The sequence below is a fragment of the Eumetopias jubatus genome, unplaced genomic scaffold, assembly GCF_037043125.1.
Source record: "Eumetopias jubatus isolate StellerSeaLion01/CBP00866 unplaced genomic scaffold, mEumJub1_p1.0 scaffold_14, whole genome shotgun sequence".
NCBI classification, from domain to species: domain Eukaryota; kingdom Metazoa; phylum Chordata; class Mammalia; order Carnivora; family Otariidae; genus Eumetopias; species Eumetopias jubatus.
In genome coordinates this window covers 64640749-64655093 of record NW_028274820.1, presented here as the reverse complement: position 1 = coordinate 64655093, position 14345 = coordinate 64640749, and the positions used below count along the sequence as shown (strand labels likewise).

The following is a 14345-nucleotide window of genomic DNA, read 5'->3' as shown; positions in this document are numbered from 1 at the left end:
TGGGTCGCTCAGTCATTGGGCATCTGCCTTCGGCTCAGGTCATGATCCCGGGGTCCTGGGATCGAGCCCCGCATGGGGCTCCCTGCTCCCCGCTCTGCAGGAAGCCTGCTTCTCCCTCCCCCACTCCCACTACTTGTGTTGGTTCCCTCTCTCGCTGTGTCTCTGTCAAATAAATAAATAAATAAATAAATAAACAACAAAAAAAAAGATCAGGAACTAGACAAGGATGCCTGCTTTCATCACTTCTACGTGGAATTGTACTAGTCAAGGCAATAAGGCAAGAAATGGAAAAGGCATACAGCTTAGAATGAAACCAATTAGAATAATGTAGCAAGTATCATTAAGCAAGGTTACAAGATCAATACATAAAAACAAAAATCAGCTGTATTTTGTGTACTATCAACTATAAAAATTAATGACGTAACAAAATTAGGAATAAATTTAACAAAAGGTGTGTATAAGACACACACTGATAACTACACAACATTGCTGAGATTGAAAAAGACCTAAAATGGAGAGAGCATGTTCATGGATTGAAAGAATCAATGTTAAGATGTCAATTCTCTCCAAATTGATCTACAGATTCAGTGCAATCCCTATCAAAATACCAGTACACCTTTTTTCTCTCACAGAAACTGAAGAGCTGATTTTAAAATTTTTCCAGAAAAGCAAATGGCCTGCAATAGCCAAAACCATTTTTACAAAAAGAATAAAGTTAGAACACTTACACAAAAAATCTCAGGTGTGCCTGGCTGGCTCAGTTGATAGGGTATGTGAATATTGATCTCAGAGTTGTAGGTTCGAGCCCCACATTGGGTGTAGAGATTAGTTAAAATCTTAAATTCAAAACTGTACTATAATGAAGACAGTGTGGTACCACATGAGGACACGGAATATAACAGAACCCAGAAATATATTTTCATATGTTCATGGTCAACTTTTTAAAAAGATTTTATTTATTAGAAAACATGAGTTGGGGGGAGGGTCATTGGAAGAGGGAGAAGCAGACTCCCCACTGAGCAGGGAGCCTGATGCGGGACTCAATCCCAGGACTCTGAAATCATGACCTCAGCTGAAGGCAGATGCTTAACCGACTGGGCCACCCAGGTGCCCCATGGTCAAAATTTTTTTTCTTTTAAAGATTTTATTTATTTATTTGACAGAGTGAGAGAGAGCATGCACACAAGTAGGCAGAGCAGCAGGCAAAGGGAGAGGGAGAAGCAGGCTTCCCAGTGAGCTAGGAGCTCGACGTGGGGCTCAATCCCAGGACCCTGAGATCATGACCTGAGCTGAAGGCAGATGCTTAACTGAATGAGCCACCCAGGCTCCCCATTCTATGGTCAATTTTTTGACCAAAGTGCCAAGATAATTCAATAGGAAAAGGTAGTCTTTTCAACAAATGGTGTTTGAACAATTTGTTCCTTTATATTTTTATATATAGGAATATTCATAGAATTACTAGAATGTGGATGAGTTCCTCTATGTGATATTGTGACACCTGCTGGTATACAAGAATATTTCAAATTGTTAGTATTTCTAATATCCTTAAAGAGCTTTTATTTATGTATTTATTTTTAAGATTTTATTTGAGAGAGAGAGAGAGGGCACGCATGAACGGGAAGGGGCAGAGGGAGAGGGAGAAGCAGGCTCCCAACTGTGCAGGGAGCCCAATGCGGGGCTCGATTCCAGGACCCTGAGATCATGACCTGAGCCGAAGGCAGACGCTTAACCAACTGAGCCATCCAGGCACCCCAAAATTTTTTAAATTTAAAAAAATATATATTTAGGGGGATGCCTGGGTGGCTCGGTCGGTTAAGCGTCTGCCTTCAGCTCAGGTCATGATCCCAGGGTTCAGGGATGGAGCCCCACCTTGGGCTCCTTGCTCAGAGGAGAACCTGCTTCTCCCTCTGCCTGCCGCTCCCCCTGCTTGTGCTCTCTCTCTCTGACAAATAAAATCTTTAAAAAAAATAATTTAGAAAATTTAAAAAGACCAAGGACTCTATAGGAAATTAATCCTGTGAGATAAACAATGAACAGGAAAAGAAATGGCTAACGATATAAAAACATGCTTACCTCATTCATGTTAAGCAAAACACAAAGATAAAACTAACACTGAGATACTATTTCTCATATATTAAATTGGCAACAATCCATAAGTTTGACATACTGTTTGTGGAGAAACACACACACTCATACATTGCTAATGGTCCTGCAAATTACCATTGTGGTTGGTGGGAATTTGGCAACACTGGTAAAATTACTAATCCTTTTGACTAGCAATCCCATATCTAACGATCTCTCCCAAAAACAAACTGGCAAAAAATATTTTTTAAATGTAAATATGCACAAGGCTGTTATCCCTTACAACATTATTTGCAACAGCAAAAAGACCAGGAACAACCCAAATGTCTACCAGAAGAGGATTGGTTAAATAATGTCAAATCCATACAGATCTCCAGATTAAAAAGATGGAGAATGTGTGTGTGGTAAAAAATATCCTATTTTATCTGTATTTGCTTATGTGTTTAAAGCAGAAAGATAAATTATAAACATTTTTAAATGGTTAACTAGAGGGAAAAGGAAGGAACAAAACAAGGAACAAAAATTAAAAGTCTTCTTTGACTATATCTAGTTTGGTAAATTTGACTTTAGAACTAGGTAAATATGTTACATAATTATAAAACAAAATTAAATTTAAAAACTTGAGGATGAAGCTAATGAGTCTAAATTAGTATCCAGCGGGTGGCATAAGCACACAAAAAGTAACTCTTAAAACAGTAATTTATGCATCCCTAGTGGAATAAACCCTAAGGAAAAAGTCTTTGGGGTACCTGGGTGGCTCAGTGGGTAACCGTCTGAACCTTGATGTCAGTTCAGGTCTTGATCTCAGGGTTTTGATTTCAAGGCCCAGGTCGGGCTCCATGCTGGGTGTAGAGCCTACATTAAAAGTAAATAAAAATCAAGGGGAGTAAGTCGGAGGGGAGACGAACCATGAGAGACAATGGACTCTGAGAAACAAACTGAGGGTTCTAGAGGGGAGGGGGGTGGGGGGATGGGTTAGCCTGGTGATGGGTATTAAAGAGGGCACGTTCTGCGTGGAGCACTGGGTGTTATGCACAAACAATGAATCATGGAACACTACATCAAAAACTAATGATGTAATGTATGGGGACTAACATAATAAAATTAAAAAATAAATAAAAATCTTTACAGGTCGTTAGTCACATTATCTATCAGTGGTAGTGTTAGTATTAGCATCCTGAGACTGCTGTGTACATACCATGTGCTAAAGTAAATGAGTAATAATCTGGTTTGTTATTACTAGAATCTCTTTACAACTGGGATTCTCTGCATGGGAGAGAGGAAATACAGATGTACAATAGAAGGAAAGCAAAATCCTTGTGGCCTGAGTTTGCAGTGCAAGTATTTGTATGTACTCACAACACATCTCAAATAAACCAAATTTTCCTCCTTTCTGCTGAATAGGCCTGCAAACAACTACCAATCATGGCAGTGAGCATCCGATTCGCCCCTGGACTGTAGTTTTGAGGTTATATTTCCTACTAAACAGAAGCAAAGATTCTTGGAGAAAAGGCTGATTCTAGATAAGGGGCAAGAAATGTATGAAGGAAGCTAGAAACACCTTACACCTGCTATCCAGGAAGCTATCGAAGAATGCTGCAGTCATGTCAAAAGACTTGGGAACCAAGTAGCCAACAGGAATCACTGGCCGGGCCTGATGGCGGCTCCACAGGAAGGGAAACACCTCGGATTCAGGATTGCTGGAAAGGCCCCGAGGGTCCAGCAGGACAGCAGGGGCATTTGGGGTCTGCCACCATTCACCACGCAAACCTCCTCCTCAACGGCACAGTGCTGGGGACTGCAGGCCACAGGAATATGACTGTTTGGGTAGGGCAGGCCTCATCCCACAGGCCGGAAGGGCAGATGCCTGAGGGAAGGTGCGGGGCACAAACTGCCTGCGGGAGGCGCTGAGTCAGCACCCAGGCTCCCTGCAACCAGCCCCTTGCCCCTTGCCCCCCCCCCCCCCCCCCCCGTCTGGCTTGTAGGGAGAGCCAGGGGCCACAGAATTTCCTTAAAAAACAAACAAACAAACAAACAAAAAAACAAAAAACCACTGGCCAAAGAGAGGACAATGTGAGCAACAGTTAAGAATAACTCCAGTAAGAGGAAGATAAACACGTTAAGAAGTTTTTGAAAATTAAAGCTTCTGAATCGTAACACATTTCCCCTTCACTTATTGTGGTTAATTTTCTTGGCCTTTTATCACTGTACCAGTAGCATTATTTGGGAGGGGGTGGCAGTAAAACGCAAACATTAATACATGTATTTGAAAGCAGATATTTTTCCAATACCAACCACATGTTGTGTCCTGTATCTTCTGTGTTCAAAATATTCCTCTGGGACACCTGGGTGGCTCACTCAGCTAAACGTCCGCCTTCGGCTCGGGTCCTGGTCCCAGGGTCCTGGGATTGAGTCCTGCGTGGGGCTCCCTGCTCAACGGAGAGCCTGCTCCCCCCCCACCCTGACTCTCTCAAAATCTTAAAAAAAAAAAAAAAATTCCTCTCTGTGAGGATGTCAGCTGCCTATTGGTACATAAAGAAACCTATTTTACCCTTAATCTACAGAACCTCCTAGGGGATTCCACTAGAGGTCAGTGCTTTTTTCCTACTAAATGGTCTACTAAATATTAACCTCTTTATCTTCAGAAATTAAAACATTAGCATGAATATTTTCAAACATTTTGTCTTACTTTATTTGGAAAAAGTATACCCATATTTGAATTATTAAACCCTAAAATGACTTCATATCAAAAGAGAAATACCATTAATCATCTAATAATAATGAAAGTCAAAGAATCTATTCATGTGTTCCTGATAAAACGTGGCATTTTAAAAAATAGAACTATTATGTAAAACAAAAAAACAAAAAACCCCACTCCAGTGGAATATATTAAATATGTTTAATCTACCAATTCATTTTCAAAACCCACAAATAGTTGATCATTATTAGAGGATAAAACAAAGGGAAAAATTGAAGCATTTTATCCTTCCTTTTACATACAAACTGAATCATGCAGCAATAGAGGAATTGAGGGCAAATGTTTTCTTTATATCAGATTCCAGCTAATAGGTAAGAAATGACAGCATGGGACTATCATTACATTTTATGCCAAAATGGACCTGGGCAATGATTATCAATGGCTGCTAATATATAAAAAAAAAAGAGACAATTAGGTTGGTAGGATAACAGCCTACCTATAGTCACCTTACCCCTTTCCATCAAGACTGAATCTGATCAAGTTTCTACACATAAGTACCAGTTTATGAAAGTACAGATGTTAGAAGAACATGTTAAATTATGCCAAGAGGATGCAATCAACTAAATCCAGATTTTGGAAAACTGCAGGACAAATGACTCAAATTGCTTAACAAATTGAAAAAAATATATAAAGTTGTGAAAGGAGGAACCTATAATAGAAACTTAAAAGATTTATCTGCCAATAGCAATGTGTAGACTTTACTTTGGTCCTGATTCAAACAAAAAATAAATATGGCTTCACACAAAAACTTGTACACAATGTTCATAGCAACATTATTTATAATAGCCAAAAAGTGGGTAAATAAAATGTGGTATATCCATACACTAGTATTCAGCAAAAAAAAAAAAAAAAAAAAAAAACGTAGGGGCACCTGGGTGACTTAGTTGGTTAAGCATCCGACTCTTGATTTCAGTTTAAGTCTTAATCTCAGGGTCGTGATTTCAAGCCCTGCTTTGGGCTCCACACTGGGTGTGGAGCCTACTTAAAAAAAAAAAAAAAAAGAACAAAGTTATTTCATGCTATAACATGGATCAGTCTTAAAAACTTTATGCTAAGTGAAGGAAGTCAGACAGAAAAGGCCATATAGTATTATTCCATTTATACAAAATGTCCATAATAGGTGAATCCACAGGCTGAGTGGGAAATGGGAAGTGACTGCTAACGGATACAGGGTTTCTATTTGGGGTGATGGAATTAAGATAGTGATGATGATCATGCAACTCTGTGAAAATACTATAAGCCACTGAATTGTATACTTTAAATGGGTGAATTTTATGGCATGTGAATTGAATCCCAATAAAAATATGGCATTCATGAGACAAATGGAAATTTAAATACTGATTTGCTGCTTGATAACACTGTTACCAGCTTATAACATTAAAACATTTATCTTTTAGAGATACATCTTAAATATTTACATATTAAATATAATGCCAGGGTTTGCTTCAAAAATAATACAGGGTAGTTGGAAAACCAGCATTTTGCAGCCGTCAGAGTAAGAGTTGAATCAGGCAAGAATCATCAATGGATGCTGTGATGATCCTAAAATATGTCCACAAATTCTTTGATATTCTCGCTTCTAAAGTTGGTACTTAAAGTTGGAGCTTAATTCTTTCTTGAAATGTGGGTTGGACTTAGTCATTTCTAATGAGTAGACTGTAGCGGAAGTGATAGTGTATGACCCCCCAGAGTAGGTCACAAAAGGCATTGCTCTCTCCGGGATCACTTGCTTTAGAGGAAGCCAGTCAGTGCTATGAGGGCACAGAAGTAACTCTAGGGAGAGGTCCGGGTGGCAAGGAAGTGACAGCACTAACTTGCCAGGCATGTGAATGAACCATTTTGGAAATAGATTCTCTAGCCCCAGGCAAGCCTTCAGATGATGGCAACTTCTGGCCAACAATGAAATGTAATCTCACCAGAGATCCTGAGGCAGAACCACCCAACCAAGCCAATTTCCTGACCCACAGACACTGTCTGAGATCACAAATATTTGTTTTAAACAAGTCCGTTTTGACATATGTATTATGCAGCAATAGGAAGTAAATACAGATGCTGAATCTAAGGGAAATTTTGATAAGCAGATTAGTTGCATGATCTTAAAGCATCTCCAGAGATTATTTGCCGGGAGTGGGGGGGGGAGAGGAGGCAGAGCAGTAACTGCATGGTGATGCAACTGGGCAACACCCCTGACCAGTGATCAAGATCAACATCACCAATAAGGGGCAGATAGACACATGCCTCCACATGTAAAACCCTGAGAGGGACACAACATCATCTAGGCAGTGCTCTGGGCAAGAATGCCTATTTTGAATCCAATCATAAGAAAATGGTAGGCAAACACCCCAATGAGGACCATCTTATTAAAAAAAGGAAGAGGGGGGCGCCTGGGTGGCTCAGTTGGTTAAGCGACTGCCTTCGGCTCAGGTCATGATCCTGGAGTCCCGCATTGGGCTCCCTGCTCGGCAGGGAGTCTGCTTCTCCCTCTGACCCTCTTCCCTCTCGTGCTATCTCTCATTCTCTCTCTCTCAAATAAATAAAAAAATCCAAAAAAAATAAAAATAAAAAATAAATAAAAAAAGGAAGAGGGATTTATATTTCCAAAATATCAGTGTCATAAAAGAGAAAGGCTCTGGAAATGGAGGCTGACAACTGAATATAATACCTGGCCCTGACCTGGATCCTCTGCTGGAGGGGAAAGCAATGCTATAAAGAACACAACGGACAAAACTGGGATACAGGGGCGCCTGGGGGCTCAGTCGGTAAGCGTCTGCCTTCGGCTCAGGTCATGATCCCAGCGTCCCGGGATTGAGCCCCACATCGGGCTCCCTGCTCCACAGGGAGCCTGCTTCTCCCTCTGCCTCTCTCTCATGAATAAATAAAAAATCTTTGGGCGCCTGGGTGGCTCAGTTGGTTGGGCGACTACCTTCGGCTCAGGTCATGATCCTGGAGTCCCGGGATCGAGTCCCGCATCGGGCTCCCTGCTCGGCGGGGAGTCTGCTTCTCCCTCTGACCCTCTTCCCTCTCGTGCTCTCTATCTCTCATTCTCTCTCTCTCAAATAAATAATATCTTAAAAATAAATAAATAAATAAATAAATAATCTTAAAAAAAGAAGCTGGGATACAAATGGTGTAGAGATAAAACTGAGTCAGTGTTAAATTTAAACTGGTAACTGTACTCAATGGTATATAAGAGACTATCCTTATTTTAAGGAAAAACACAATGAAGTAGTTCAAGGTAAAGGGCCAGGATATATGTAACTTACCCCCAGTAGGTGGAAAAAATGTGTTTGGGAGAGACGCATGTGTGTATGTGAGAGAAGGTGAGAAAGAACATACTAATAAAAAAGCAAATGAAATAAGATATTAGTAACAGATGAATCTGAGTAAAGGGTAGTAGGTGTTTGGTTTTGCCTTACTGTTTCATTTTTGTTACTTACCTGTATCCTTGAAATTACTTCCAAATATAAAGTTTTAAAAATAATTCTATGGGATGGAGGGAACAAGTGAGGGTAAATACGAATTTAGATTGGCATATTGCAAAAGGTTTATTAAACTCTTCTGACTACTTATGTATTTGAAATCTGCCATAGTAAAAGGTAAATGATAAGAGAACTGAACTGGGAAGATCCCAAGTGTCTCTTCCAGTGGTTCCATGGTCTTTCTAAGGGCATTAAAAAAAAGTTTTTTTGCACGTTCACAACGTTGTGTAACCATCAGCACCACCCATCTCCAGAACTTTTTATCTTGCAGAACTGAATCTCTGTACCCAGGCAACAGTAACTCCCCGCTGCCCCTGCCCCACAGCCTCTGGCAAGCACCCTTCTGCTTTCTGTCTCTAGGACTGTGACTACTCTAGGTATGTTACACAAGCGGAATCACACAGTATTTGTCCTTTTGTGACTGGCTTATTTTACTTAGCATCATGTCTCCGAGGTTCATCCATGTAGCAGACATGCCAGAATTTCCTTCCTTTTAAAGGCTGAATAATACTCCATTGTGTGTACATCGCACATGGTGTTCCTCCATTCGTCGGTGGCCGGACACTGCTTGCTTCTACCCCTAGGCTATCACGGAAAATGCTGCCGTAAACACGGTGTATGCAGACCTCTTGGAATCCCCGCTTTCAATTTTAAGCCTGGATTTTTACAAATTGTTAGAGAAAGAAGGTTATATTTTAAATTCCTCTTACCATCTGGGATTTAGTCTGTTTGATGTTTTTAAGTGATCTTTAAAGGGGCAGTGATAAGGCTTTTCCTGATAAAACACCAACACGGATGGTCTTGACCACTGAAGCTGAGCTTCGGTTTCATTTCAAGTGAACTCTTCACGTGCAGTGTTATTCACATGACTGTTTGAAAGTTATTTCTGTCGTAGGGATTCGACAATAGAAATCCTGTTGTAGGTTTTGGACACTGGGTAAGCAGGGGGAAAAATGGCCGAGGTTGGTCAAGTTCATGAGAAAGGGCATGTGAGCCTGGCTTCTCAGCAGCACAGTCCTCTTCTCTGAGGCTCGAGAATTCTCCCCGTGTCCCCCAGCACGTTGGCACTGCTTCCCACCTCCTCAAGGGTTACATAATTACACAGACCAGAATCGTGGGCCTTTTCCCACTTGGACGGTACTTTCTGGAACTGCTAGATTTCCAGATGAGAACTGTTTATTCTGGATCAGACTTAATTTGGTCAGCTGAATTCTCTTGGGTATGGAGAGTTTTTCTTACCCTTGGCCTACTTTCTGTGGTACTAAATACCCTTTACAGTTTCACAAGCACTTTGTAAAATAGAAATAGTTGAAAGCACTGCTTTATTTTGCTTCCTTAGTTCCTTTTGCTCTTTCAGTGCATCAGTTACACTGTGCTCGGTAAGCTGTAACCACAGAGCCTGGCACCGGGAAGGAGGGTCTTGTTCATGTTACAGTAGTCATCTAGTGCCTACTACGTGCGAGGACTCCCACCCTCACTGTCCATTCTAACACTAGATCGTTAGCCCCAGAACAGTAGGAATGGCGACGGAGACGTGTTCAGGGCGCAAGAGGCTTCTACTCACAGGCAGTGTCTTCTCGACCTCCATTTGTGCTTGGATTGTCCCCTCCCTCCAATACAGTAGCCAACTTCTCACACCGGAGTGGGAGAAACTGAGAGAAGACACACAAAGGAAGAAGAAGAAATGCAGAGGGAAGCAAGTCGGCTTCGTACCCCCGCCCCCCGCCCCCATGAACCGCCTGTCTTTGGATACGTTTCTGTTTTTTTCTCTGTATTTTCCTCTTCTCCACATTACCCCACTTTTCAGTGACTAAGAGCTATCTAACGTAACAGTGAGCATCAGAGTTACTAGTCCTGCACTTCAGTATCACGGCAGTCCTGTTTGTTGTTCTCAAGTTTTCGTTATTTGTTATAAAGACACAGAACTCCATACACATGCTTTTTCCCCCCCTTGTGGATTATTTCTTTGATATAAACCCTTAGGAATCGAATGTTGACCAGCTTTAGGATAAGATTAAGTCCATTCAAAATGAGTTAGATGCTCTCTTAACTAAGGTACAGGACCATAAAAATGTTCACTCCAGCTTTAATGACTGATTCTGCTTCTTAGAAGGGTTTTTTTTTTTTTTTTTTTTTAAAGTAGACTCCACACCCAGCGTGGAGCCCAGTGCGGGGCTTGAACTCACAACCCTGAGATCAAGGGGCGGACACTTAACAGACTGAGCCGCCCAGGCTTAAAAGGGCATTTCTTTCAAAGCAAATGAAACAAGTGTTAGCTTAACGTTCAAACACACAGAAAAGAACTCTTCTGGAGTGTGGGAGCCTGGCACATCTCACAAAGGAAGGAAGAAATGGACAAGTGCTGCGGGAAGGTGTCCAGTCAGAGCGGCCTTACTCATCATTCAACTGAGACTTTGAACAGTTTCCCACCGGAGAGTAAGTTGACCCTTGAACAACATGAGTTTGAATTGTGTGGGTCTACTTATACATGGAGTTTTTTGATATAGTAACGAACTGTAATGTATTTTCTCTTCCTTATGATTTTCTTAGTAACATTTTCTTTTCCCTAGCTTACTTTATTCTAAGTACACAATATATATAACTTACAAAACATACATTGATCGACTGTTTACATTATCGGTAAGGCTAGTGGTCAACAGTAGGCTATAAGTAAAGTTTTGGGGGAGTTAAAAGTTACACACAAATTTTTGACTGCATGGGGGGGAGGTAAGTGCCCCTAATCCCTACTTTGTTCAGGGCTCAACTGTACTTTTTTTCCTTCCTTTATCTGCCACTTAGGGGATTTCCTCCTCTTCACTCTCTTTTCCTTAGTCCTGTAGTCTCACCAACTTGGGTGGTTTTTATGCGCCTCAGACTTCTTCTGGCTTTAGCATCTCCAGAGATTGATTTCTTCCTTAGCTCTCCTCCGTCATCACTCCTTACCCATTCCTAAAGCTTTACTCACTCTGACCTGCGTCTTTTCTGCGTCACAGGCCACGGCCCCCCCGAGGGTGGGCTAAAGATCAGCTCTTACCTTTATTGCCTCTATTCAGATCTTACCTTCTTCACTCACTCAAGGAACAGAACAAATGCCACTTCCTCCAGGAAGCCTTCTCTGATTGTCCCAGCAGAAAGGACTGCCATGGCACTTTACTGGACCTCTTAAGATAACTCATCACATTGGCGCCTGGGTGGTTCAGTTGTTAAGCGTTTGTCTTCAGCTCAGGTCATGATCCCAGAGTCCTGGGATTGAGCCCCACATCGGGCTCGCTGCTCGGCGGAAAGCCTGCTTCTCCCTCTCCCACTCCCTCTGCTTGTGTTCCCTCTCTCGCTGTGTTTTCTGTCAAATAAATACATAAAATCTTAAAAGAAAAAAAAGATACTCATCACTTTATATCAAATTTTTGAGCAGGTCTCCTCTTGTCTTCTGAACTCCAGACAGGACCCTACTAAGTGGTCTTGTGACTGAGTGAATCTTGCTGCTGCTGGGGCTGAGCAGAGGGGAGCTATGTTTTTAGCTGTCAGGTTCTAAGTTAACACATTTTTTTGGACTGTGGTACAGAGCATTTCAGTTCTCTAGCACCTTTATACTATGTATTCATATATACACTGGCTCTCTGACATGCAGGTTTCTGTGAACTGACATAGCCCCCATAAACAAGATTTTCAATACAGGAAACCCATTCTGCATTCCCTAGGAACTATGTTAGAAACCTTGGAAACAAAGCCTGCTCTTTAAGAGAGGAGAGTCACAGGATTTAACCTGATTACTTAAAAGAGAAGAAAAAACATGTTTCCCAACCAGAGCAAAAGCGACTAGTATCCTTCATTTACAACAAAGACCCAAAAGAAAAATTCTACAGATTCATTAAGCCCAGATGCTCAAGGGAGTGGAATTAATGGCACTCAGAATAAAAATGTTTTAAACTTTGAGTCTTAAAATGGAGCTGTCACTAATGGAAAAACATGCTTCAAAGGTGGGAAAACATGTAAGATTTAAAAATTCTAGTCCTGCTGCCCCTGTGACTTTAAATAACTATAAAGTGGGTGACACAAAGAAATACTCATTCATCTTTATCTGTTAAAACTTTACCTGGGAATTTGCACTTCAAAGGCATTTAGTGGGAGTGAATGATCTACTGAGGCCACAGAGGGGGCACCAGTGTCTCGTGGATGACCTTGCACAGAGGGCCAGCTCAGGATCACTGCAGCCGAAGATGGTGTGGTTTAACTTTGGTCTCAGTGGTTTCTAGTAAGTGCTGCTGAGGAACCATCTTCTAGGGCACAGCCAGGAGGAGCAGGTGGAAAGGCTACTTTTCAAGTTCTCTGCTATCCTACTTTGACCCAATCATCCCCCAGAGCAAAGCACGTGGTTCATCTGGGAAAGCTGATGAGAAAAAAAATTCTATGGATTGGAGCAAATATGAATGAAAATCCAGATGGTGACTGCAGATGGACTTTTTGAATATACAAAGCACTCCCTTTCTGCTTGTAAACTGTGTAGAGGAAAAGTGAGTTTTATCCACGTTTAAACCTATCCACAAAGAGCTGGTGAGGCATGTCTCCTGGGTCCCCACTTGGCCAAGAAGAGTAAGTTAGATGCTGAAGTGTCCCCTGCACTCCCCGAAATCACTCAGACTTGCTTTTCACTAACAAGCCCCACTAAACTCCGGCTAAATCAAGGAAAAACGCATGTTCTCACAGTGACTGCTTTTTGATGGAGGACAGCATCACAAGGGTTTTGTTCTTGGGCCTGTTGTTTGGGGCACATGTGATTTGAAGTCAGCGGAAAGCTGTGAGACTGGCTACTGGGGAAGGGAAAGGAAAGGGTGCTGTTGGTTTGGAGAAACATCACTGAATTTATGGCTCAGGGCGGTGGGACGGCAGTGGTACCTCCTCCTCAACCAAGGTTCTAAAATGCACCACCCAACCTGCCTCTGGCCTGCAAGGAAGCCCTTCCAGGTTTTTCCCCTGCCTTCTAGAACAAGCCTATACCCCTTCTCCTGGCTCACAAAGTTCTCCCCATCCTGACCTGGCCATTTAGGTCCCAGCCACACCAAAGAACATTCACTGCTTCCATGTCTGCCTATGCTGTCTTCTGCGCACCAGAGCCCTCTAGGGCTTACAACCCCTTCCCTCACCCCCGTAACTATCACATGGCCTTCAGGTCTCAACTTAGGCTCCTGGGGAGGAGACTTCTACTTGTCCCTGTCGGACAGCAGCCGGCCACCATGATGTGCTGGAACATACCCTGGCTCACCTCTGACCTGGCCCTCTTCGTCCCCTGTGGTAACTGCTCACCTGCCCTGATGAACGGCAAGCTCCAGCAGGGCTAGGAACCACGTGTGTGGCATGTGCTATGTGCGTGCATAGTAGGCACTCAAACACTGGATAGGGAGAAGGCAGGGCTTAAAATGCAGTATGAGTATAAGGGACTTGGGTTCGTCTTAAGAGTGGCTTCCCAGTGCAGGTAGCCAAAGATGTGCAAATCTTGGGTCTCTGGAGACCAGTGTGCCTCTGATGCAGTGTTAAGGATGCAGATCCTTAGGATCTGTAGCTGCCCAGGACAGTTCTGGAAAACAATGGACCTCTATGTGATTGTTCGACTTGGGGAATGTCAGCCCTTTGGAGGAAATAAATAGTTTCTTCATCCATCTCCATGAACTGGTGCACAGAACCTGTAATAAAATGAGAAAAATGAAGAAAAATTAAATTAGTTCACCTCCAACAGTTAATATTTGACTTAAAGGATTCTCCTTTACTCTGACCCTATGCTCTTCCCATGTTTTGGCATTAAAATGTCTTTGTATGGAGTGATAATGATAAGATAAAGTAGTTTTATATAGTCCTTACTTGGCAAAAGAAGAAGTGCCAAAACCTTCTAGCCACACTGGGAAGTCGGGGTGGTGGGAGGGATTGGACCTCTACTCTAGCTCACTCTAAAAAAAGAAATTCCAGGTGTCCAGGTGAATAAATATGAAAGGCAAAATTTAAAAGTTTCTAGAAGATTATAGAAAATATCATGA

At 42.1% G+C, this 14345-nt stretch overlaps 1 protein-coding gene across 2 annotated transcripts in view; it reads right to left on the bottom strand.

The window, feature by feature from the left end:
• Positions 1-14345, bottom strand: part of AVL9 (AVL9 cell migration associated) — a 91894-nt gene that overhangs the window by 9053 nt on the left and 68496 nt on the right. For both annotated transcript variants that reach the window (XM_028092251.2, XM_088018543.1), the window contains exons 19-22: positions 12413-13997; positions 11380-11659; positions 9030-9971; positions 2832-2937 (exon numbers count right to left, since the gene is read on the bottom strand). The gene's annotated coding sequence lies outside the window, so the exon portion shown is untranslated. The remainder of the gene's footprint in view (positions 1-2831; positions 2938-9029; positions 9972-11379; positions 11660-12412; positions 13998-14345) is intronic.